This window comes from Prionailurus bengalensis, chromosome D1 (genome assembly GCF_016509475.1).
Source record: "Prionailurus bengalensis isolate Pbe53 chromosome D1, Fcat_Pben_1.1_paternal_pri, whole genome shotgun sequence".
NCBI classification, from domain to species: Eukaryota; Metazoa; Chordata; class Mammalia; order Carnivora; family Felidae; genus Prionailurus; species Prionailurus bengalensis.
The window spans coordinates 62,868,801-62,896,536 of record NC_057346.1 but is presented as its reverse complement, the minus strand read 5'-3'; the positions used below and the strand labels follow the sequence as shown (position 1 = coordinate 62,896,536).

Genomic DNA, 27,736 nt, shown 5'->3' with positions numbered 1-27,736 from the left:
TGTATTCTGCTGTTTTAGGATGGAATGTTCTGAATACACCTATTAGGTTCATCAGGTCCAGTGTGTCAATCAAAGCCATTGTTTCTTTGTTGATTTTCTACTTAGATGATATATCCATTGCTGGAGGTGGAGAGTTAAAGTACCCTATTTTTGTATTATTATCAATTAGTTCCTGTATATTATAATTAATTGTTTTATATATTTGGGTGTTCTCATTTTGGGTACATAAATATTTACAATTGTTTTGTCTCATTTTTGTATAACCAGCATACATTCAGTCATTTATTCAACATGTATTCAGTCATTAATTTCATAAACATTCATTGGTCTATGCCATACACTGAGCACTGTTTGCACACTCAAAATACAACAGTGAACATAAAAGACAAAAATTCTTGCCCTTCTACTGCTTAAATTTTAGTGAATGTAGGCTGACTAAACAAATAAATGAGTAAATGTAGGTTCATTAAATAGTGATAAATTCTGTGCAAAACGGAAAACAGAGAAGGTATAAGGATATTGTTTGTGTTTGGGGAGAATATTGTTGGATACTATTTTAAATACTGTGGTCAGGGAGACCCAGTGGACCTGGGGGACGGAGCTATGTGGACAGAGGAACAATAAGCAAAAAGTTCCAGAGACAGGACTATAGTTCATGTTTTTAAGCAGCTCTTAGGGAGGCAGTTCTGACTGGGGGTCTGAAGGAGGAGGTTAGGTAGGTAAAGGAGTCCCACCTACAGGAACAAAATTTATCTCTCTTCTGGGCTTATTTATGTGTTTTAATCTAACTCTTAATTCTAACTTTTGAAATTTTCATTGGACCTTTTTGAGTAACGGGACCAAGATTTATGTATGTTAGAATCCCATTTTCTAGTTCTGTGCTAGACATAAAATAGCTTTCAATAAATATATTTAAATGCCCGAGGGAAAGGTTAAAACTAATGGTTATTTTCAGCATTTTTTAGCAGTTGCTTTTAGATTTTACTTGCTTTTCCAAAGTCAATGCACTATCTTTAAGTACTGATACTTCCCATCAACCACACATCCATTACACTGACTCTAAAAGGGATTTAATCAGGAGCAGACAGTGAGGTGTGATGCTTGATTCATCAAAATTCATAGCTTCTGGGCTGGGTGCCATGATGAGAGATTATATATACATCTGTATCCTTAGTCACTTCCAGAAAATGATGGAATGTAAGAAATGTGATGTACCTGTGGGTAAGAGAAAAACCATACAATTCATATCATCAGGCATGTCCAGAGAGAGGATTAGGACTGTAATTTTATCTCCAAGTCCCTGTATTCCAATAATGATTTTGAGTATTTTGGTTAAGAAAAGTCAAGCTAGAACACAATTACTTGCTGCTCTCACCCTCCTCAGCAATTTCCTAATCCCCTCTTTAATCTCCTGCGTTCGTACCCCATAGACAATGGGGTTGAGAGCTGCAGGAATTACATGGTATAACACATTAAGTAAGACAGGGATATCAGGGGAAATTTTTTTCTTGGCAATATGGGTGAAAACAAAAACCAGCAGGATGGTACTGAAGAAGAGGATGAGGATGAAGTGAGAGCCACAAGTGCTCAGAACTTTGGCAGCTGCCCCTTTTGCCTTGAGTCTAAGAACGGCTCATAGGATGAAAGTATAGGAGAAAATGATGAGGATGAGGTCAGAGCCCAGTAGAGTCCAGGCTACAACTAAATGGTAAATTCTGTTAAAGGCAATGTTATCACAGGAGAGCTTGGACACAGAGAGATTGGCACACATACAATTCTCAGTTATATTTTTTCCACAGTAATGATGCTGGGCAGAGAGGATGGGAATAGGTACAGTAAGAAATGTGTTCCAGGCCAAGATGAAGAGAACAGTCTTTCCTACAAACTGGTCAGTGATGATGGATGGGTAGTAGAGAGGCTTACAGATGGACACATAGCGGTCATAGGCCATGGCCAGGAAGGTGCATGTCCATGGGCAGGAAGGAATTCATGATGAACATCTGGAGGAAGCAGGTAGGGAAGCTGATGGACCTGTGGTCAAACCAGAAGATGGCCAAGACCTTGGGGATGACAGTCAAGCAAAGCATGATGTCCAGCAGGGAAAGGAGGCCGAGCAGGTAGTACATGGGCTTATGCCAAGAGACCTCCATCCTGATCCGGATGGTGATCAGGAGGGTGGCGTTGGCCCCATGGCCAGGAGGAAGAGGAGGCTGAGGGGCAGAGACAACCAATGCTTCCAGATGGGGGACCTGACAAAGCAATTCAGGATGAAGTCTGAGACTTCAATAGAGAAGGAGCTGCTATTCTAAGGCAGCATTGGCAGTGACTTTAGTGAGGCAGATGTCTTTGAGTAGCTGCAGAAGAGAGGAGTAAATCTATTATACTCTAATGGCTATGTACTTAGCTTGTAAAATCCATAAGGGTAAGTACATAGTCCACTTCATCCACCCCACAGCCCTTGTGCCTAGCACATTTTTTGACATATAAGAGGTGGCTAATAGAAATTTGTTGAATATATAATATAATGTTTCCACATCTTTATTATTTCATCTGTGTTTTATCTTTCTCTTATGTGAATGTATATTTTCATACATTCATGGTTAATATTTAATGAATCAGAAATTATTTAAACATCAAATGTTATTTAAATTAAATACATAAAGTCAAAGGCTGATGAAACATTTCAGTTTAAATTTTAAAATGAACAGAAATGCATTCCAAAGATTAGATGGGATTCATTTTCAAGATTTTAAGGAAGTAAAAGATGATAGTATCCAGTGACATGATGAACTGGGGTAGTTAGAGCAAATCTCCTGATGAAAAGGTATACAAATTATTTCTATGGTTATGTCTACATCTAATCTCTATCTTTATCAATACCCATACCCATATCCATACCTACACTTATACCTATACTTACACCTATTATTTATATTTTAATATCTTGAATACACCCATGAACAAGTAAAAAAGAAAGAATTATCAGGCTAAGGATTGAATAAAATCCATACATCAAAATCAAATATTGATGTTGGCTTTCAACCCGAGAGCACTTGCAGCACTCTATAAACTTAAGCACCTGTCTTCATTACCTAGGGGAGCTTGAAATCTAAACTCCAGGGACAGAAGATAAATCTAGGCTCAAGCAGGTGGAGAATGTAGCAGAGGATCTCCCATTTAGATAGGGCTTTACAACACTACATCCTGAATAAAAAGGTGGGCACTAGTAATAATCCCACTCCTTCATCTTCGTCCCTCACTTATACCTGGAACTTCAAATAACCTCAAAGCTTGTTATATAGTAGAAATCTTCCCTGTAAATCCTGAACTACTGGCTGGTTCTCTTTTGACTTGGCAGCCTGTGTTCACACCAACTGTTTGTCTCAGAAAGGAATTTAAAGTTATCCTGGATTGGTGGTGGTTTCAGAAAATAACAGAAACAAGCCCAAATCCTTTCTTGAGAAAGAAACTTCATCTCAGGCCTCAAAGAATTTCAGCACAAAAACTTCTGAAGAAATTGAGTTGCTTGTGGTAAAAAGACAATTAATTAAAAAAAAAAATGATGGGGCACCTGGGTAGCTCTGTCAGTTGAGCGTCTGAATTCGGCTCAGGTCATGGTCTCATGGTTCATGAGTTCAAGCCCTGCGTCAAGCTCTGTGTTGATAGCTCTGAGCCTGGAACCTGCTTCGGATTCTGTCTCTCTCTCTCTGCCCCTCCCCTGCTTATGTTCTCTCTCTCTCTCAAAAATAAAGAAACATCAAAAAATTTTTTTAATTTAAAAAATGAGTATAAGCCCACAAAAATGATAGCCAAATCCAATCTACAAAAACTTAAGATATTACTTATTTGATAAAAGATATTGAACAAAATTATTTTGTTCATTACGTAGCCCTACTAGGTTTTAGGTAATGAAAGAAAAGCTTTAGGGGAGCCTGGGTGGCTCAGTCGGTTAAGTATCCAACTTCAGTTCATGTCATGATCCCACGGCTTGTGAGTTTGAGCCCCGAGTTGGGCTCTGTACTAACAGCTCAGAGCCTGAGGCTGCTTTGGATTCTGTGTCTGCCTCTCTCTCTCTCTCTCTACCTCCCCCCTGCTCATACTCTGTCTCTGTCTCAAAAATAAACAAACATTTAAAAAAAGAAAAAAAAGAAAAGGTTTAAAATATACACAACAAAATAAACACACAGAAAAGGAGAATCAGTCCTTTCTCCAACAATGAAAAAAATAAAATAATTAACATTGCAAGAGACAGATTTAAGAATAGATTAGCCACGCTTGGAAAGATAGTTAGTGACCTAGAAGATAGAACTTGAGAAATGTTTTAGAATGAAGCTCCAATGGATACACAGAAAATGCAAACATGTAAAGAGCAAAATACGGGATTCTGACTGCTCAGAGTCCCTCTATCTTTTCTGTTTTCCTGGGATTAAGAAGATGATGTCCAGAATTAATATTTTTCTCAGGGCACTGGAATCTCTAAAACATAACAAAGCAGATTTGAAGAAGAACCAGATATACTTGAAAAACAGAATATCAACAATAAGAACTAAATTAAACAGTAGATTAGTGCCAGCTAATGGTAGAGTCAGTAAAGTATCAGAGGTGGTCAGAAGAATGTACTGAGAATGAAGATGGAAATAAAATAAAATCATATGGGAAAAAATGAAGAAAATGTAAGAGAAATAGATGGGATGAGCATGTTTAATACATTTAATAAGAGCTCCCAGTTGAAGAAGAAAGAGAATGAGACAGAAACATCTGAACTTTTCAGGAGAGACTACATCAGTAATCAGATTCAAGAATTCCAATAAGGGGCACCTGTGTGGCTCAGTCGGTTAAGCATCGACTTTGGCTCAGGTCATGATCTCAGGTTCATGAGTTTGAGCCCTGCACCAGGCTGTCTGCTGTCATCACAAAATCTGCTTGGGATTCTCTCTGTTGCTCTCTCTCTGCCCCTCCCACACTTGTGCTTTCTCTCCCACACAAAATAAAAATAAACTTAAAAAGAAATTTCAATAAATCCTGGGTGAGAGAAATCAATAAAAGTGTACACCTGGATATATATAAATATATACACTTAGTTGGGGTGCCTGGGTGGTTCAGTTGGTTAAGCATCCAACTTCGGCCCAGGCCATGATCTCACGGTCCGTGAGTTTGAGCCCTGCATCCGGCTCTGTGCAGACAGCTCAGAGCCTGGAGCCTGCTTCAGATTCTGTGTCTCCCTCTCTCTCTGCCCCTCCCTAGCTCATGCTCGCACTCTCTCTCTCTCTGTCAGAAATAAATGAACTTTAAAAAAATAAAATAAAATAAATATATACACTTAGATATCATGGTCTAACTTCAGGTACCAAAGAGAAAGAAATGATCTTAAAGATCAATATTACTGTTACAATGAAAACAATGGGTGTGTGTTTCAATATGCGTGTGTCAATAGGCCACAGGAGTAAAGTGTGGTAAATAATGAAGACACTAGTGAAGATGTCTTAATAATGCTTTAAATTGAACTTGATGGAGGTTTTGAAGATGTTAAATTGTTAAAAACTACTAAAACTACTATTGAATTATTTATATTAGCTGCTAAAATTGTATTTCTTTTTTCCAGCTTTTTATTGTGGTAGAATACACATGACTCAAAATTTATTATCTTAACCATTTTATTTTATTTTTTTTTCAACGTTTATTTATTTTTGGGACAGAGAGAGACAGAGCATGAACAGGGGAGGGGCAGAGAGAGAGGGAGACACAGAATCGGAAACAGGCTCCAGGCTCTGAGCCATCAGCCCAGAGCCCGACGCGGGGCTCGAACTCCCGGACCGCAAGATCGTGACCTGGCTGAAGTCGGACGCTCAACCGACTACGCCACCCAGGCGCCCCTTAACCATTTTAATATACAGTTCATTGATATTAAGTGCATCCATTTTGCTGCGCAACCATCACCAGGATCCGTCTCCAGAACTCTCTTCATCTTGCAAAGCTGAAACTCTGTACCCATTAAACAATAACTTCCATGACCTCCTCCCTTCTGCCCCTGGCAACCACCATTCTAGATGTTTTTTAAACTGCTAAGATGTTAAATAATTATTAGTTTTCAGTGATCACTATTTCGTTGCATGCAGTTATCTGATGAGCATTTCAAAACCATCTTAAATAAACACAAAAGAGGACTTCATACAAACCATATCATCCGGAGTTTAGCAGTGGTTGCAGTAACACTAGCATCAGCTAGTAACATTAGCATCAGCTCTGCAAAGAGTATACGTTTTCCTAAAAGACAGGAAGGACCTTGACTTTCTGTCCTTGATCAATGAAATACTAGGTGAGGAACTTCTAAGGATCTGGTTGCTTATTTGGAATCAAGACAGTGATCAGGAAGGTGACACTGGCCCCATAGCCAGGAGGAATAGGGCATGAAAGGTATCAGTGCTGCCAGCTGGGAACCTGACAAAACAGTTCTGGAAGTACTTGGATATGTCAGCAGAGCAGATGTTGCTGGAGGATAATATGACATTTGATCCCATCTTTGAAGAGGCCAACAAGTAGCTAAAAAGAAGAAACTTGTTAATAAATCATTTAAGCTTGTGGAGAACCATGTAAGAAGCTTTGTGGAAAGTATCAAACTAAATTAAAAAAGGATGGGAAATAACATAATAATCTGGTTAGTCAGATTGTCAATCACTGTATTTGACCTTGGGAGAAAATATCAAATATGATTCATCTCTGCCTTTGGGATAACTCATTGAATAAAGTAGGGCACAAAAATGTCAGACGGAAGAATAGCAGTATAGTGTGGCTCACAAAAATAAGATGTGCTCATGGTGTTTTGGAAGTACGAGAGAGTGATCCTTTATTTATTTTAAAATTCCACTTTAATTAACATACAGTGTTACATTAGTTTCTGGTGTACAATATCGTGATTAAATAATTCTATATATTACTCAGTGATCATCATGATAAGTGTACTTTTAATCCCCTTTACCTATTTCACGCATTCCCCCACCCACCCACCTCATCTCTGGTAACCACCAGTTTGTTCTTCATATTGTTCTGAGGGTTTTATTTATTTATTTTTGTCTCTCTTCATTATTGTTTCTTAAATTCTACATATAAGTGAAAATATATGGGATTTGTCTGTCTCTGACTGACTTACTTCACTTAGCAGTATGAACTCTAGATCCATCCATCTTGTTGTAAATGGCAAGATCTCATTCTTTTTATGACTGAATAATATTCTATTCTATATGTACAACACATCTTAATCCATTCTTCTAGCAATGAACACTTGAGCTACTTACATAATTTGGCTATTGTAAATAATGCTGCAATAAACAGAATGGTATATATATCTTTTCAGATTAGTGTTTTCATACTCTTTGGGCAACTACCCAGCAATACAATTACTTTGTCATATGGTAATTCTATTTTTAAGTTTTTGAGAAACTTCTATACTGTTTCCCACAGTGCCTGCACCAGTTTGCATTCCCACTAACATTAACAAGTGATTTCTTTTTCTCCACATCCTCACCAACACTTACTGTTTCTTGCGTTTTGGATTTTAGCCATTGTGACAAGTGTGAGGTGATATCTCATTTTGGTTTTGATTTGCATTTTCCTGATGATGAATGAGCTCAAAATATTGAGCATTTTTTCAATTGCCTCTTGGCCATTTTTATGTCTTTTTTGGAGAAATGTCTGCTCATGTCTTCTGCCATTTTTAGTTGGATTATTTGAGGGCTTTTTTGTTTTTGTTTTTGTTTTTTGGTGTTCAGTTGTATAGGTTCTTTAGATATTTGGATATTAACCCCTTCTTAGAAATATCATTTGCTAATATTTTCTCCAATTAGGTAGGTTGTTTTTTTAGTTTTGTTCATTATTTCCTTTGCTGTGAAGAAGTTTTTTATTTTGATGTAGTTCCAAGAGTTTATTTTTGTTTTTGTTTACTTTGCCTTAGAAACACACCTAGAAAAATACTATACTTGTGAATACTACGGTTTTAGGACTCACATTTAGATCTTTTATTCATTTTGGGTTTCTTATGTATGGTGTAAGAAAGTGGTACAGTTTCCCTTTTTTGGATGTAGCTGTCCAGTTTTCCCAACACCATTTGTTGAAGAGACTGTATTTTCCCCTTTGCATATACTTTCCTCTTTTTAAATAGCTAATTGACCATGTAATTGTGTGTGGGTTTATTTCTGGTCTCTCTTCTGTTACATTGTTCAATATGTCTGTTTTAGTGCCATGGCCAAACTGTTTTGATTACTACAGCTTTGTAGTATATCTGTGAATGTGAGATTCTGATACCTCCAGTATTGTTCTTTTCAAGATTGCTTTGTGTATTTGGGGTCTTTTGTAGTTCTACTGAGATTTTAGGATTCTTTGTTCTAGTTCTGAGAGAAATGCTGTTGGTATTTTGATAAGGATAGCATTAAATCTATATATTGCTTTGAATAGAATGGACATTTTAACAATATTTGCTCTCTAATTCCATGAGCACGGAATACCATTCCATTTTTTTCCTCATCTTCAATTTCTTTCATCATGTTTTATTGTTTTCAGATAATAGGTCTTTCACCTCCTTGGTTAAGTTTATTCCTACATGTCTTATTATTTTGGGTACAATTGTAAATGAGATTGTTTTCTTAATTTCTTTTTCTGCTACTTTATTATTCGAGTGTAGAAATGTGACAGATTTCCATATACTGATTATGTATCCTATGAATTTCCTGAATTCATTTATTACTTCTAGTACTATTTTAGTGGAGTCTTTCTGGTTATTAATATATAATATCATGTCATCTGCAGATAGTGAAAGTTTTACTTCTTCCTTCACAATTTGGATACCTTTTACTTCTTTTCCTTGTCTGAATGCTTGTAGCGCTATGATGAATAAAAGTGGCAAGAGTGGATATCCTTGTCTTGTTCCTGACCTTAGGGGAAAAGCTCTCTGTTTTTCTTCACAGAATATGATGTTCACTGTGGGTTTTTCATATAATGCCTTTATTATGATGAAGTATGCTCCTTCCAAACCTACTTTGTGAGGGGGTTTACCATGAATGGATATTGCAATTTGTTAAATGCTTTTTCTTTATTATTGAAATGATCATGTGGTTTTTATCCTTTCTTTTATTGATGTGATATATCATGTTGATTTATTTACAATTTTTGAACCAACCTTGCATCCTGGAAGTAAATTCTACTTGGCTATAGGGAATGATTTTTTTAATGTATTGTTGGATTTGATTTGCTAGTATTTTGTTCAGGATTCTTGCATCTATGTTCATTAGAGATACTGTCATTTAGTTCTCTTGTTTTGTAAGTGTATTTATCTGGTTTTGGTATCAGGATAATGCTGGCTTAATAGAATATACTTGGATGCTTTCCTTCTGCTTCTATTTTTCAGAAAAATGTGAGATTAAGAAGTATTAACTCTTTAAGTGTTTAGTATAATTCACCTGTGAATCCATCTGGTCCTGTACTTTTATTTTTTGGTAGTCTTTTGACTACTGACTCAATTTCATTCCTGGTGATTGGTCTATTTAGATTCTATATTTCTTCTTCTTCTTGTTCTTATTTTCTATTTCTACTTGATTCAGTTTTGAAAGAGTGCATCTTTCTAGAAATTTATCCATTTCTTCTAGGTTGTCCAATTGTTGACATGTATTTTTTGTTGTAATATATATTTTTTTGTATTTCTGTGGTATCAGTTGTCACTTCTCTTTCATTCTGATTTTACTTATTTGGGTCCTTCCTCTTTTTTTCTTGGTGAGTCTGCCTAAAGGTTTATAATTTTGTTTCTCTTATCAAACAATGAACTCTTGGTTTCAGTGATCTCACCTATTAGTTTTTTAGTCTCTATTTAATTTACTTCTTTTTTTTAAAGTTTTTATTTAAATTATAGTTAGTTAACATATAGCGATTGAGGAAATGAGATGGGCTCAATTCTTGAAAATGGTGGGATTAAAACATGGAGTTTTAAAGGTTAGTGGGCTTAGCTGGGATGGATCTCAGAAGGCATTGCCTTGCTCCTGGAGAGAAGAAAAGCAAATAACCCAGGGGCAGACAGCGTGCCAATAATGATTTGAAGAACGCCTGGAGTATACACAGAGGGAGAGTATTCAGAGTATTTGCTGTTCTCAGGGCATCCCAGATATGGCACATTCACAAAGTCACCTCTCCAGGATAAAGGAGCTCGCTGGCACTATTTTCCTCCCCTAACTCCCAACATAAACACAGAGCCACCTACAGGAAGTAGCAAGGCACCAACACTGGCTCCCTAACTTGCTTACACAAACCACATTACTGGAGTAAAATATTATATCATACAAATAAGTTTTTTTAAGCCAAAGACTGTAACAAGAGTTGAAGAAAGGCACTATATCATAATAGAAGGGTCTATCCAATGGGAAGGCCTAACAATTGTAAATAATCATGCCCCCAACTTGGAACACCCAGATATGTAAAACAATTAACAGATATAAAGGAACTCATTGATAATAACATAATAATAATAGGGGAATTTAACATTCACATCAGTGGACAGATCATCTAAGCAGAAAACAACAAGGAAATAATGGCTTTGAATGACACCCTAGACCAGATGGAATGAACACATATTCTGAACATTTCATCCTAAAGCAGCAGAATATTCATTCTTTTTGAGTGCACACAGGACATTCTCTAGAATAGATCACATACCAGTTCACATATCAGGCCTCAACAAATACAAAAAGATTGAGATAATAATATGCATATTAAAGCATGTGGTCTGAAAGACCACAGCACTATGAAACTTGAAGTCAATGACAAAAAAATTTTTGGAAAGACCACAGAAGTATGGGGGTTAAACATGAGATTAAACAATGCGTGGACAACCAGGACCTTAAAGGAGAAATAAAAAATACATAGAAACAAACAATAATGAAAACATGATGATCCAAAATCTTTGAGATGCACCAAAAGCAGTCATAAGTGGGAAGTAGGCAGCAATATAGCACTACTCAAGAAGCAAGAAAAGTCTCAAATATACAACCTAACCTTAGAGCTAGAGCTAGAAAAAGAACAGCAAATTAAGTCTAAAGCCAACAAAAGAAGGGAAATAATAAAGATTAGAGCAGCCATAAATTATATAGAAACAGACAAATAAAAAACAGTAGAACAGATCAATTAAACCAGGAGGTGGTTCTCTGAAAGAATTAGTAAAATTGATAACCCCCTAGGCAGACTTATCAAAAAGAAAAGAGAAATTACCCAAATAAATAAAATCACAAATGAGAGAGGAGAGGTCACAACCAACACGACAGAAATACAATAAATTATAAGAGAATATTATTAAAAATTATATGCCAGCAAATTAGATAATCTGGAAGAAATCAAATAATTCTTGGAAACATATAAATGACCAAAACTGAAACAGGAAGAAACTGAAAACTTGAACAGACTAATAACCAGTGGAGAAATTGAATGAGTAATCAAAAATCTCCCCCAAAACAAAAGTCCAGGGCCAGATGGCTTCCCAAGGGAATTCTGCCAACAATTAAAGAAGAGTTAATACCTATTCTTCTGAAACTGCTACAAACAAACAGACAAACAAAAAGAAATGGAAAGAAAACCAGCCAGCATTACCTTTATTCCAAAACCAAAGACCCCAGTATAAGGGAAAATTACAGGCCAATATCCCTGCTGAACATGGATTCAAAAATTCTCAACAAGATACTAACAATTTACATCCAACATTACGTTAAAAGAATTATTAATCATGAGCAAGTGGGATTTATTCTTGGACCACAGGGGTGGTTCAGTATTCATCAATCAATCAGTCTGATACACCACATTAATAAAATAAAGGATAAGAACCATATGGTCCTGTCAATAGATGCAGAAAAAAAATTTGACAGAGTACAACATCAATTCTTGATAAAAACCTTCAATAAAGTAGGGATAGAAGGAACATATATCAACATCATAAAGGCCATGCATGAAAGACCCACAGCTAATACCATACTTAATGGGGAAGAACAGCTTTCCACCTATAGTCAGGAACAAGACAGGGATGTCCACTCTTACCATTGTCATCTAACATAGTACTAGAAGTCCTACTTACAACAATCAGACAACAAAAATAAATAAAAGGCATCCAAATAAGCAAGGAATAAGTCAAAATTTCACTCTTTGCAGATGACATGATGCTCTATATAGAAAACCCTGAAGACTCCACCAAAACATTGTTAGAATTGATACATGAATTCAGCAAAGTCCCAGGATACAAAATCAACGTACAGAAATCTGTTGTGTTTCTATACACCAATAATGAAGCAGCACAAAGAGAAATCAAACCCCATTTATAATTGCACCAAAAGCCATAAGATATCTAGGAATAAACCCAGCCAAAGAGGTAAAAGTTCTGTACTCTGAAAACTATAGAACATTTAAGAAAGAAATTGAATGAGAATGCAAGCTGGTGCAGCCCTTCTGGAAAACAGTATGGAGGTTCCTCAAGAAACTAAAAATAGAACTACACTACGACCCAGCAATTGCACTACTAGGCATTTATCCAGGGGATACAGGTGTGCTGTTTTGAAGGGACACATGCACCCCCATGTTTATAGCAGCACTATCAACAATAGTCAAAGTATGGAAAGAGCCAAAATGTCCATCAATGGATGAATGGATAAAGAAGTTGTGATACACACACACACACACACACACACACACACACACACGAGTATTCCTTGGCAATCAAAAAGAATGAAATCTTGCCATTTGCAACTATGTGGGTGGAACTGGAGGGTATTATGCTAATTGAAATTAGTCAGAAAAAGACAAAAATCATATGACTTCACTCATATGAGGACTTTAAGAGACAAAACAGATGAACGTAAGGGAAGGGAAACAAAAATAATATAAAAACAGGGAGGGGGACAAAACAGAAGAGACTCATAAATATGGAGAACAAACTGAGGGTTGCTGGAGGGATTGTGGGAGGGGGGATGAGCTAAATGGGTAAGGAGCACTAAGGAATCTACTCCTGATATCATTATTGCACAATATGCAAACTAATTTTGATGTAAATTAAAAAAAATAAAATAAAATAAAATAAAATAAAACAAATTAGAATTTAAAAAAGAAAGAAATTAAAGAGGACAAAAAGATATGGGAAAGCATTCCCTGCTCATGGATTGGAAGAACAAATATTATTGAAAATGTCTATACTACCTGAAGCAAACTACACATTTAATGTAATCCCTATCAAAATGCCACCATCAATTTTTCACAGACGTAGAAAAAACAATCCTAAAATTTGTATGGAACCAGAAAAGACTCTGAATAGCCAAAGCAATTTTGAAAAAGAAAAGCAAGGCTGGAGGCATCACAATTCCAAACTTTAAGCTATTTTTCAAAGCTGTAGTCATCAAGACAGTATGGTGCTGGCAGAAAAGGACACATAGATCAATGGAACAGAATAGAAAGCCCAGAAATGGACCCATAACTATATGGTCAACTAATCTTTGATAAAGCAGGGAGTAATATACATTGGAAAAAAGACAGTCTTTTAAAAAAAATTCATTGGGAAAATTGCACAGAAACATACAAAAGAAAGAAACTGGCCCACTTTCTTGTACCACAAACAAAAATAAATTCAAAATGGATGAAATACCTACATGTGAGAAAGGAAACCATCAAAATCCTAGAGGAGAACACAGACAGCAAACTCTTTGACATCAGCCATAGCAACTTCTTGCTAGATACATCTCTGGAGGCAAGAGAAACAAAAACAAGAATGAACTCTCAGAATTTCACCAAGATAAAAATGTTTCTGTGCACAGTGAAGGAAACAATCAACAAAACTACAAGGCAGCCTATGGAGTGGGAGAAGATATTTGCAAAAGACATATCTGATAAAGGGTTAGTATCCAAAATCTATAAAGAAATTATAAAACTCATCCGCTTCAAAATAATCCACTTAAGAAATGAGCAGAAGACATGAAAAGACACTTTTTTTCAAAGAAGACATACAGATGGCCAACAGACACATAAAAAGATACTCACTATCACTCATCATCAGGGAAATACAAATCAAAACTACAATGAGATATCACCTCGCACTTGTCAGAATGGCTAAAATTAACAATTCAGGAAACAACAAATATTGACCTGGATATGGAGAAAGGGGAATGCTCTTACACTGTTGGTGGGAATGCAAACTGGTGAAGCCATTCTGGAAAACAGTATGGAGATTCCTCAAAAAGTTAAAAATAGAACTACCCTACAAGACAGCAATTACACTACTAGTTATTTACCCAAAGGATTCAAAACACTGATTTGAAGAGACACATGCACCCTGATGTTTATAACAGCAATATCAACAATAGCCAAATTACATAAAGAGCCCAAATATCCATTGACTGATAAATGGATAAAGAAGAGGTAGTATATGTACACAATGGAATATTATTCAGCCATCAAAAAGAATGAAATCTTTCCTTCTGTAACAAGGATGGAGCTAGAAAGTATTGCTAAGCAAAATAAGTCAGTTGGAGAAAAATGCCATATGATTTCACTCATATGTGGGATGTAATAAATGAAACAGATGAACATAGGGGCAAAAAAAAGAGAGATAAATCATAATATAGGATCTTAACTATAGAAAACAAACTGAACATTGCTGGAGGGGAAGCGGGTGGGAAGATGGATTAAATGGGTGATGGGTATTGAGGGCACTTGTGATGAGCACTGGGTATTCTATGTAAGTGATGAATCCCTAAATCTACTCCTAAAGCTGGTATTACTTTATATGTTAACTAACTAGAATTTAAATAAAAACTTGAGGAAAGAGGTAAAGATGGCGGCTTAGGAGGACGCTGGGCTCACCGCACGTCCTGCTGATCACTTAGATTCCATCTACACCTGCCTAAATAACCCAGAAAACTGCCAGAGGATTAGCAGAACGGAGTCGCTGGAGCCAAACGCAGACTAGAGGCCCACGGAAGAGGGTAGGAAGGGCGGCGAGGCGGTGCGTGCTCCACGGACTGTCGGGAGGGAGCCGGGGCGGAGGGGCGGCTCGCCGGCCAAGCAGAGCCCCTGAGTCTGGCTTGCAAAAGCGGAGGGGCCTGACAGACTGTGTTCCGACAGCAAGCGCGACTTAGCGTCTGGGAGGTCATAAGTTAACAGATCTGCTCAGAAAGCGGGAAGGCTGGAGGACAAAGGGAGGGAGAGCTGCTGAGCCCCCTGACAACAGAGCTCAGTTTGGTGGGGAACAAAGGCGCTCGCCAGCGCCATTTCCCCCGCCCATCCCCCAGCCGAAATCCCAAAGGGAACCGGTTCCTGCCAGGGAACTTGCTCGCTCCGCGAAAACACCCAACTCTGCGCTTCTGCGGAGCCAAACCTCCGGCAGCGGATCTGACTCCCTCCCGCTGCCACAGGGCCCCTCCTGAAGTGGATCACCTAAGGAGAAGCGATCTAAGCCTGCCCCTCCAGCCCCCGTGCGCCTTGCCTACCCACCCCAGCTAATACGCCAGATCCCCAGCATCACAAGCCTGGCAGGGTGCAAGTAGCCCAGACGAGCCACACCACCCCACAGTGAATCCCGCCCCTAGGAGAGGGGAAGAGAAGGCACACACCAGTCTGACTGTGGCCCCAGCTGTGGGCTGGGGGCAGACATCAGGTCTGACTGCGGCCCCGCCCACCAACTCCAGTTATACACCACAGCACAGGGGAAGTGCCCTGCAGGTCCTCACCACGCCAGGGACTATCCAAAATGACCAAGTGGAAGAATTCCCCTCAGAAGAATCTCCAGGAAATAACAACAGCTAATGAGCTGATCAAAAAGGATTTAAATAATATAACAGAAAGTGAATTTAGAATAATAGTCATAAAATTAATCGCTGGGCTTGAAAACAGTATACAGGACAGCAGAGAATCTCTTGCTACAGAGATCAAGGGACTAAGGAACAGTCACGAGGAGCTGAAAAACGCTTTAAACGAAATGCATAACAAAATGGAAACCACCACAGCTCGGCTTGAAGAGGCAGAGGAGAGAATAGGTGAACTAGAAGATAAAGTTATGGAAAAAGAGGAAGCTGAGAAAAAGAGAGATAAAAAAATCCAGGAGTATGAGGGGAAAATTAGAGAATTAAGTGATACACTAAAAAGAAACAATATACGCATAATTGGTATCCCAGAGGAGGAAGAGAGAGGGAAAGGTGCTGAAGGGGTACTTGAAGAAATAATAGCTGAGAACTTCCCTGAACTGGGGAAGGAAAAAGGCATTGAAATCCAAGAGGCACAGAGAACTCCCTTCAGACGTAACTTGAATCGATCTTCTGCACGACATATCATAGTGAAACTGGCAAAATACAAGGATAAAGAGAAAATTCTGAAAGCAGCAAGGGGTAAACGTGCCCTCACATATAAAGGGAGACCTATAAGACTCGTGACTGATCTCTCTTTTGAAACTTGGCAGGCCAGAAAGAATTGGCACGATTTTCAGGGTGCTAGACAGAAAAAATTTGCAGCCAAGAATCCTTTATCCAGCAAGTCTGTCATTTAGAATAGAAGGAGAGATAAAGGTCTTCCCAAACAAACAAAAACTGAAGGAATTTGTCACCACTAAACCAGCCCTACAAGAGATCCTAAGGGGGACCCTGTGAGACAAAGTCCCAGAGACATCACTACAAGCATAAAACATACAGACATCACAATGACTCTAAACCCATATCTTTCTATAATAACACTGAATGTAAATGGATTAAATGCGCCAACCAAAAGACATAGGGTATCAGAATGGATAAAAAAACAAGACCCATCTATTTGCTGTCTACAAGAGACTCATTTTAGACCTGAGGACACCTTTAGATTGAGAGTGAGGGGATGGAGAACTATTTATCATGCGACTGGAAGCCAAAAGAAAGCTGGAGTAGCCATACTTATATCAGACAAACTAGACTTTAAATTAAAGGCTGTAACAAGAGATGAAGAAGGACATTATATAATAGTTACAGGGTCTATCCATCAGGAAGAGCTAACAATTATCAATGTCTATGCACCGAATACCGGAGCCCCCAAATATATAAAACAATTACTCATAAACATAAGCAACCTTATTGAGAAGAATGTGGTAATTGCAGGGGACTTTAACACCCCACTTACAGAAATGGATAGATCATCTAGACACACGGTCAATAAAGAAACAAGGGCCCTGAATGATACATTGGATCAGATGGACTTGACAGATATATTTAGAACTCTGCATCCCAAAGCAACAGAATAGACTTTCTTCTCGAGTGCACATGGAACATTCTCCAAGATAGATCATATACTGGGTCACAAAACAGCCCTTCATAAGTTTACAAGAATTGAAATTATACCATGCTTACTTTCAGACCACAATGCTATGAAGCTTGAAATCAACCACAGGAAAAAGTCTGGAAAACCGCCAAAAGCATGGAGGTTAAAGAACACCCTACTAACGAATGAGTGGGTCAACCAGGCAATTAGAGAAGAAATTAAAAAATATATGGAAACAAACAAAAATGAAAATACAACAATCCAAACGCTTTGGGACGCAGCAAAGGCAGTCCTGAGAGGAAAATACATTGCCATCCAGGCCTATCTCAAGAAACAAGAAAAATCCCAAATACAAAACCTAACAGCACACCTAAAGGAACTAGAAGCAGAACAGCAAAGGCAGCCTAAACCCAGCAGAAGAAGAGAAATAATAAAGATCAGAGCAGAAATAAACAATATAGAATCTAAAAAAACTGTAGAGCAGATCAACGAAACCAAGAGTTGGTTTTTTGAAAAAATAAACAAAATTGACAAACCTCTAGCCAGGCTTCTCAAAAAGAAAAGGGAGATGACCCAAATAGATAAAATCATGAATGAAAATGGAATTATTACAACCAATACCTCAGAGATACAAACAATTATCAGGGAATACTATGAAAAATTATATGCCAACAAATTGGACAACCTGGAAGAAATGGACAAATTCCTGAACACCCACACTCTTCCAAAACTCAATCAGGAGGAAATAGAAAGCTTGAACAGACCCATAACCAGCGAAGAAATTGAATCGGTTATCAAAAATCTCCCAACAAATAAGAGTCCAGGACCAGATGGCTTCCCAGGGGAGTTCTACCAGACGTTTAAAGCAGATATAATACCTATCCTTCTCAAGCTATTCCAAGAAATAGAAAGGGAAGGAAAACTTCCAGACTCATTCTATGAAGCCAGTATTACTTTGATTCCTAAACCAGACAGAGACCCAGTAAAAAAAGAGAACTACAGGCCAATATCCCTGATGAATATGGATGCAAAAATTCTCAATAAGATACTAGCAAATCGAATTCAACAGCATATAAAAAGAATTATTCACCATGATCAAGTGGGATTCATTCCTGGGATGCAGGGCTGGTTCAACATTCGCAAATCAATCAACGTGATACATCACATTAACAAAAAAAAAGAGAAGAACCATATGATCCTGTCAATCGATGCAGAAAAGGCCTTCGACAAAATCCAGCACCCTTTCATAATAAAAACCCTTGAGAAAGTCGGGATAGAAGGAACATACTTAAAGATCATAAAAGCCATTTATGAAAAGCCCACAGCTAACATCATCCTCAACGGGGAAAAACTGAGAGCTTTTTCCCTGAGATCAGGAACACGACAAGGATGCCCACTCTCACCGCTGCTGTTTAACATAGTGCTGGAAGTTCTAGCATCAGCAATCAGACAACAAAAGGAAATCAAAGGCATCAAAATTGGCAAAGATGAAGTCAAGCTTTCGCTTTTTGCAGATGACATGATATCATACATGGAAAATCCGATAGACTCCACCAAAAGTCTGCTAGAACTGATACAGGAATTCAGCAAAGTTGCAGGATACAAAATCAATGTACAGAAATCAGTTGCATTCTTATACACTAACAATGAAGCAACAGAAAGACAAATCAAGAAACTGATCCCATTCACAATTGCACCAAGAAGCATAAAATACCTAGGAATAAATCTAACCAAAGATGTAAAGGATCTGTATGATGAAAACTATAGAAAGCTTATGAACGAAATTGAAGAAGATTTAAAGAAATGGAAAGACATTCCCTGCTCATGGATTGGAAAAATAAATATTGTCAAAATGTCAATACTACCCAAAGCTATCTACACATTCAATGCAATCCCAATCAAAATTGCACCAGCATTCTTCTCGAAACTAGAACAAGCAATCCTAAAATTCATATGGAACCACAAAAGTCCCCGAATAGCAAAAGGAATTTTGAAGAAGAAGACCAAAGCAGGAGACATCACAATCCCAGACTTCAGCCTCTACTACAAAGCTGTCATCATCAAGACAGCATGGTATTGGCACCAAAACAGACACATAGACCAATGGAATAGAATAGAAACCCCAGAACTAGACCCACAAACGTATGGCCAACTCATCTTTGACAAAGCAGGAAAGAACATCCAATGGAAAAAAGACAGCCTCTTTAACAAATGGTGCTGGGAGAACTGGACAGCAACATGCAGAAGGTTGAAACTAGACCACTTTCTCACACCATTCACAAAAATAAACTCAAAATGGATAAAGGACCTAAATGTGAGACAGGATACCATCAAAACCTTAGAGGAGAAAGCAGGAAAAGACCTCTCTGACCTCAGCCATAGCAATCTCTTATTCGACACATCCCCAAAGGCAAGGGAATTAAAAGCAAAAGTGAATTACTGGGACCTTATGAAGATAAAAAGCTTCCGCACAGCAAAGGAAACAACCAACAAAACTAAAAGGCAACCAACGGAATGGGAAAAGATATTCGCAAATGACATATCGGACAAAGGGCTAGTATCCAAAATCTATAAAGAGCTCACCAAACTCCACACCCGAAAAACAAATAACCCAGTGAAGAAATGGGCAGAAAACATGAATAGACACTTCTCTAAAGAAGACATCCGGATGGCCAACAGGCACATGAAAAGATGTTCAGCGTCGCTCCTTATCAGGGAAATACAAATCAAAACCACACTCAGGTATCACCTCACGCCAGTCAGAGTGGCCAAAATGAACAAATCAGGAGACTATAGATGCTGGAGAGGATGTGGAGAAACGGGAACCCTCTTGCACTGTTGGTGGGAATGCAAAGTGGTGCAGCCGCTCTGGAAAGCAGTGTGGAGGTTCCTCAGAAAATTAAAAATAGACCTACCCTATGACCCAGCAATAGCACTGCTAGGAATTTATCCAAGGGATACAGGAGTACTGATGCATAGGGCCACTTGTACCCCAATGTTCATAGCAGCACTCTCAACAATAGCCAAAGTATGGAAAGAGCCTAAATGTCCATCAACGGATGAATGGATAAAGAAATTGTGGTTTATATACACAATGGAATATTACTTGGCAATGAGAAAAAATGAAATATGGCCTTTTGTAGCAACGTGGATGGAACTGGAGAGTGTGATGCTAAGTGAAATAAGCCATACAGAGAAAGACAGATACCATATGGTTTCACTCTTATGTGGATCCTGAGAAACTTAACAGGAGCCCATGGGGGAGGGGAAGGAAAAAAAAAAAAAGAGGTTAGAATGGGAGAGAGTCAAAGCATAAGAGACTCTTAAAAACTGAGAACAAACTGAGGGTTGATGAGGGGTGGGAGGGATGAGAGGGTGGGTGATGGGTATTGAGGAGGGCACCTTTTGGGATGAGCACTGGGTGTTGTATGGAAACCAATTTGTCAATAAATTTCATAAAAAAAAATAAAAATAAATAAATAAATAAATAAAAACTTGAAACAATAAACAAATAAATAAATGAATAAATTATTATGAAAGATAACCACTCAGTTAAAAAAAAAACAATTAAAACAAATGAAACAAACAAAAACACCTTTGTGATCTTGTGAAATTTCCCTATATAGGATCCTCAGAGAAAACCTATTCACAGTAAAACAGAGTTTAAGTTGTTCAAATTGAAGATTTTCCATTGGATAATGGAAAGTTTACACTAAAACTCACAGATACATAATAGAGTAGAGGAGATACTAGCAAAATCTAGTGAAAAGGGGGCTCTAAGATATAAATTATGCATGCAGATTTTGCAAAAATATGCAAGAAATACAAAATTAATAGAAAAAGCAGGCAAAGGATGTCAAAATATAATTCACAGCATGACAATCACAAATGGTTAAACAGTATATGAACAATGCTGAGTTATCAGGAGAAAATCATATTAAAATAATGAGATCCTATTTTATATCCTCCAAGCATAAAAAAAAATACCATCAATTGGTGTAAGGAATGTGAAGAATTAAACTATAGAAGAATTAAACTATAGAAATTTCTAGTGAGATTTTATAAGTATTTTGGAGACAAATTTGGTAATTCCTAGTGGAATTAAATGTTTTTTCTTTATAACTAAAAAAACCCACTCCTACACATATACCTATTTTAGGACTATAAAAGAAGTATACAAAGATATTGACGTTAACAGTAATTATAGGTCATTCGGGTGTTGACTACTTATATAAAAAATGCACATAATGGGAATTGAAATGAATAAGCAATGAAAAAGAATGACTTATGCAGAACAACATGGACAGTTTTTTTAGGTTTAGTATTGAGTGAAAACAAATAATAACATCAGATTTATTATCCAATATTATTTATAAAATTCAATATCCAAATAATCCTCATGAACATGTAGCTACATAAGCATATCTAAAATTAATTGAAAAGACACATTTTAAGAACACTGGAGCTTTGGGGCGCCTGGGTGGTTCAGTTGGTTTACCATCAGACTTCTGCTCAGGTCATGATCTCATGGTTCATAAGTTCGAGCTCCACATTGGGCTCTGTGCTGACAGCTAGGAGCCTGGAGCCTGTTTCAGATTCTGTGTGTACTTCTCTCTCTGCCCCTCCCTTGCTTGTGCTCTGTCTCTGTCTCTGTCTCAAAAATACATAAACATTAAAAAAAACAATAAGAACACTGGGGCTTTCTCTTTTCTAAAGAGAAGAGGAATAGGAGCAAAGTTGAGATATGCAGGAGACAGAGAAATAAAAATAGAGCAAAAGAAGGCCTTTAAAGAAACTGATGCTGATGCCACAACACAGGGAACAGAGTCAGTGGTATTGTAATTGTGTTATGTGGTGACAGATGGTAGCTACCAATGGTGAACATAGCCTAACTGTATACATTTGTTGAATCACTGTGTTGTACAACTGACTAATAATGCAACATTCTGTGTCAACTACAATCAACTTTTAAAAATAATGAAAAATAAAGAAAGAAAAAAAAGGAACTGATGATGCTTGCTCCCATAATTTGAGGCATATGAATATTTCACATGAGGCTCAAAATGAAAAATAAAATAAACAAATCATTCTTTCTAGTATACAGCTGTATATACATCACATTTGAAAAGTCTTTCTTTTTTTTTTTTTTTAATTTTTTTTTTTTCAAAGTTTATTTATTTTTGGGACAGAGAGAGACAGAGCATGAACGGGGGAGGGGCAGAGAGAGAGGGAGACACAGAATCGGAAACAGGCTCCAGGCTCCGAGCCATCAGCCCAGAGCCTGACGCGGGGCTCGAACTCACGGACCGCGAGATCGTGACCTGGCTGAAGTCGGACGCTTAACCGACTGCGCCACCCAGGCGCCCCTGAAAAGTCTTTCAATACAACAAAAAATATAATAGGATTTTCTTTGAAATTAAATTTTTTTTTCAACGTTTATTTATTTTTGGGACAGAGAGAGACAGAGCATGAACAGGGGAGGGGCAGAGAGAGAGGGAGACACAGAATCGGAAACAGGCTCCAGGCTCTGAGCCATCAGCCCAGAGCCCGACGCGGGGCTCGAACTCACGGACCGCGAGATCGTGACCTGGCTGAAGTCGGACGCCTAACCGACTGCGCCACCCAGGCGCCCCGATAGGATTTTCTTTAAGAAAAGCACGTTGCATTTTCTCAGGAATATATTTTTCAAGTTACTCTATCATTATTATCATGATGCCATCATAAAAGTCATGACAAATTAATACCAATCCATTCAATAGCATGGTTTGGGAGGTACCTATCTAACAATGGTCTGTTGGAAGCCCATGAGAACTTATGAGTGAGCTTATTGGACCCATGGAGGGCATCGAGTATGCATGTGCAAATGACTGTGAACATGGATGGATGAATGTAAGACCCCTATACCCAGGAGATTAACTGTCCACAGAACACACAGTCAATGTTGAGCTGGATTACCAGAGCTCCTTGCTTTTAGAGAGAAAGAAAATCATTTTCTTCTCCTTCCTGCCTGTCTGTCCCATGAGGGCTTTTTAGGCACAATAGAGTAGGGGTGGAGTAGTTCCCAGAGGGAAAAGTCCCTGAGGCCCTGGAGTTATAACTACACCCAGATAGTTCAGGAACTAACCAGAACTCCAATATCAGTGGAGCCAGACCTTGCTCACATCCTCTGTAAGTGAGTCTGGATAGAGGGCCCCTGAGAGGCAGCTATTCCAAGATTAATCAGAACATGGGGGACACCTTTCTTTTCAGTACAGATTTGTGCTCCATTCCATTCCTGAGTCAGTACTGCTGAAGCAGTCTGCAAACCAGGTTGTAGAGATTTCATCCTGTCTCAGGTCAGGAAGCAAATGTAAGAACCTGTGTTCTGTGACCTTCCTTTTGGCCCTTCTGTTGCCTTTTCTGATCTTTTACTGAGTGGTGCCAGATTCAGAGATGCAGGAATTTGTCCATAGGAGATGAATAGGGGTGGGGTGGAAAGCCTGAAGAGTGATCATCTGCAGCTTAATTTAGATGATTTGGAGTTTTCAACTGAACATACTGAAGGGGCTTTAAGGCAAAGAATCAGCACACAAATGCTTGAATCATGGAGGAGAAATTAAATTTAATCTAAGTAACATTAGAGGTTAAAGACAGAGACCACAATTTGGGGTCAGTGGGAGTAAGAAAGTAGTTCCTCAGATTAAGCTTCATCTAAAGAATTTCTAAAAGCTATGCTGTAAAAACAGAAAACTATCCCCAGAAGATCATTGAGGTATCTATTACTGGTTGCACTCAGTAACGTCCTAAACAATATTTTGGAGAGATGTCTCAACTTCTGAGTTTCTGGAGTTAGGTGGTCCTTATAATTAGTAATTAATACATAATAATAATAATAATAATGGACACAAAGTAAAAGGAAACAAGAAGACAATTGTAATCTGAGCAGTGAAAGCAGGAGTCAGAGTTGTAAGTGCAAAAACAAGGGACATTATGGATTTCTGGAAAATGGCCCAAGGATTTTATGTGCATGGGGGTTGAGGTAAGAGAAACCTAGAAACATATAAAACAAAATGCCCGATACGATATGCATTTCTGTATCACTGTGGTGACACAGGACACAGGTATATTCATATAGTCAGTGGTTTGGACCTAACTTTTATTTCTTCCACATCCAGACCCTGCTAATTAAGCTGGAAATACAGGTAATATCACTGAGTCTCAGTTGTCCATTTCAAAAGATAAATTGTTAAAATGGTGTACTTAACCTACCTACTTCAGAATGTTATGAGTCACATATGAAATATGTTTAAAATTCATCCCAAAATTGCCAAAGTCACTACTAATGTATTCTGCTAGAAAGAGAACAAGAATTGGAAGCCATCTAAATCTCTTCTACATTATCATGTGGGAGCCATGCCTGGCAGGCACCAGCTGCACAAACCCTTGCTTAGGGAAGCAGAGGATCAGGAGTAAAGAGAAGAGCCCTGGAAGGGAATGCCATTCCTTCCTGCTCTGAGAGCAAGCCCCAGACACTAACAGGGTCTCCTGATGGGGAGAGTTTAACAGCAGCCTGCAGCTGGGGAATAGAAAATCATATCTGGAAACAAAAATACTATTTGAACCACTCCAGGAAAACGAGTGTTTCTAAAGTGATGGGGTTTTGGAGTCATGGGGGTCTGGAGCTGATGGCCAAGAAAGAATTCTTGAGATGTGTTTGGTGCAAAAAGGTGATTTTGTTTTATGATTTTTTTTTTACCTCAATACCTAGAGTTTCTTGTCTCGCAGCTTCAAAGAATGAAGAGGTAGACACAAAATGAGCAGCAGGCAAAACTTTATTGAGTAATATAAGAAAGTAGGAATAGAATGAAAGCTCTCTTTATAGAGAGGGGGCATTTGAAAGTGAATGCCTGTTACTGTAGGCAAGGGTCTTTGTTTTATAAGGTTTTGGTCACCACCTCCCTCCCACCTTTGTTTCTTCTCAGGTCCGACCCTTATTGGCTGGGTAACTCTAAATGTCAACTCATTCCTTTTTGATTGGCTCATTTCTTTTACATGAGGGGTGGTCTATGGCCATGCCGTTCCTTGTGCGTCATATGTTTTACGGTCTACTACTCACTTTTCGTCAGGTCTTTTGTCAAATTCCTGAGGGGAACCTGAGGGGGAATAGCGGCATCTGTTACAGTCTTAAGAGGAACCTTACACCCAAGAGGGTTTACTGTGGTCAGACACTCCCAGCATTATTCCAAAATATGTGTTTTTCCCCATCCAGGGGCCTCAGGTCCTCATCTTTCCCTCTCTGCCAATTTTATTCTATATTTCCCTATCATAATTTTATTAAATCACAGGGACAGGACCCATGGGCAGAAAGAGCTGCACTGGGGTTGTGAAGAGTGACCAGTTATATACCATGGAGTTGAGGGAGGTAAAGGCAAAAGGGAGGCCTACAAAAGGACTTTCATATGTTAAAGATACCTGAGGCCTTGCTATTGTAAAGCTAAGGTTGTTTTCTCTCTAGTCAGGCATTAACATTAAGTCAGTAGGGAGTTAATGGAGAAATGCTACACTGTGTATTTGCTTCAAGTATTTGTCAATGGGCTGCAGGTTATAAAGGACTTTAACTATACCTAACATTTCCTTCTTGCTTTTGTTCCCCACATCATTGTGGAAGGGACAGTGATATTGGGGTTCCGGGAAACTAAATCTATAGGTTTCTGGAGATTAGGTTGTTGACAAGATTGCCTTTTTCTTATAATTTACTATGATTTATGTGAACTGATGGAGACTCATATTCTGCATGACTGTGGTCTCTATCAGTTAACCATTTGTTTTCCCCTTTCCTTTGTTCTTGGGCAGCCAGGAGTGCCTGAGCAATGTCACACATATCTCACTGCTGCCGCACCCCCCCCCCCATGGGGTGGGGGAGGGTGGTGTTAACTTTTGCTTTGCCCTCAGCTTTCCTAATACTTCCTCATCATAGAGGTATGAAAACATTGTTCCGATCTGAGTTCATGATTTAATAAAACTCTCTTCCTTGCTACTCTAACCCCTATGCCAAACTATTGCTCCTCCATCAGATTCTGTTGTCAAAACTATTCATTGTATCACTGGTGAAGTTTGTGTTTTCTTTTTTATAGAATTGATGATGGCAAACATATTATCATTATAATTATTCATGAGATGCAGAGGAATCCTAGAAATTACTCCAACCCAACCCACTGTATTAAGCAAGAAGATCAGTGTAATACAGTAATGAGTGAATACAATTGTGAGGTATAATTTTCCTTGTTGGTAATGTGATATTATAACATATCTCATTGGATGCTGAATAATTCAATGGGATGAAGCCCTAGGAATTCTAGAAATTCCAAATCAATATGCAATTTATCTTATATAGTGAACCTCAAGAGTAATAAATAGGGAAGTATTTAAACTCCCAATGAAAAAGTGTTTCTAAACCCACAAAGTAATGGTTTAACAGAGTCCTTGGTGTATGTAGATAGATTTAGCTACAATGGACTGCATGATTTGAAGTACCCCACAAAGACCTGATCCTCACCTTTGACCAGCCTTCAGTCATCTTTCAAATCTCATTCACAATTCAGGGGGACAAGCACCTTAGAACCCTTCACCCTTAATGTAAAGGAGAGAACCACCTCACTTCATTTAAATTATTTTTTGCCAGCCTATGTCCCATGTCAGAGGTACTCAGTCTCCTTTACATTCTCCTAATTGTGCAAGACCTGTCATTTGTTCTTATTTTTACCCATTGTTTCCTGAATGATCTTAGTTTGCTTCCTTGAGAAAGGGACAGTTTCTTTTTCAACATTGTGACCCTAGCACCTAACAGAATGCCAGGGGAGGACGTCAAATGTTAGAGAACATGGCAACATCAAACTGGGCTTGGAAACAGGGGAATGTGTACCTGGATCATTATACTAATAATGGAAAAATAAAATAGAAACGGGATGCAAAAACTTTAAAGATAAGACTTCATAACCCTCACACTATTGCAACCAGAACAATCAAGTTTTCGCCTTGTCTGATGGCAGGTATCGGTCTCACAAGGCTATGTGGAATTGCTCCTTCTCCTCTTAAGATTGTTTCTTCCCAAAGTTAAGAATCGTACAAATATGAAGATATATAGAAAGGAGAAAAGCAATTTTTTGGCAGGATCCACACCTCCCTCATTAAATGACTGTTTAGAGATAATGAAGATTAACTTTATTTACAAGGCATCATCTTTTTTTAAGTTTTTATTTATTTATTTTGAGAGAGAAAGCATATAATCAGGAGAGAGGCAGAGAGAGGGAAGGAGAGAATCCCAAGGAAGCTCCGTGCTGTCAACACAGAACTGTGAGATCATGGTCTGAGCAGAAATTAATAGCTGGACGCTTAACTAACTGAGCCACCCAGGCACCCCAGGGCATCATCTTTTAAATCTGTAATTAAAACAAACTATAGCTGAAAACTCAGAATG

The 27,736-nt window shown here is 38.2% G+C and overlaps 1 pseudogene; it reads right to left on the bottom strand.

Annotated features, from left to right (window-relative positions):
* Window positions 1-1,342: 1,342 nt before the first annotated feature.
* On the bottom strand, window positions 1,343-26,836 carry LOC122484286 (annotated as a pseudogene).
* Between the last annotated feature and the right edge of the window lie 900 nt (window positions 26,837-27,736).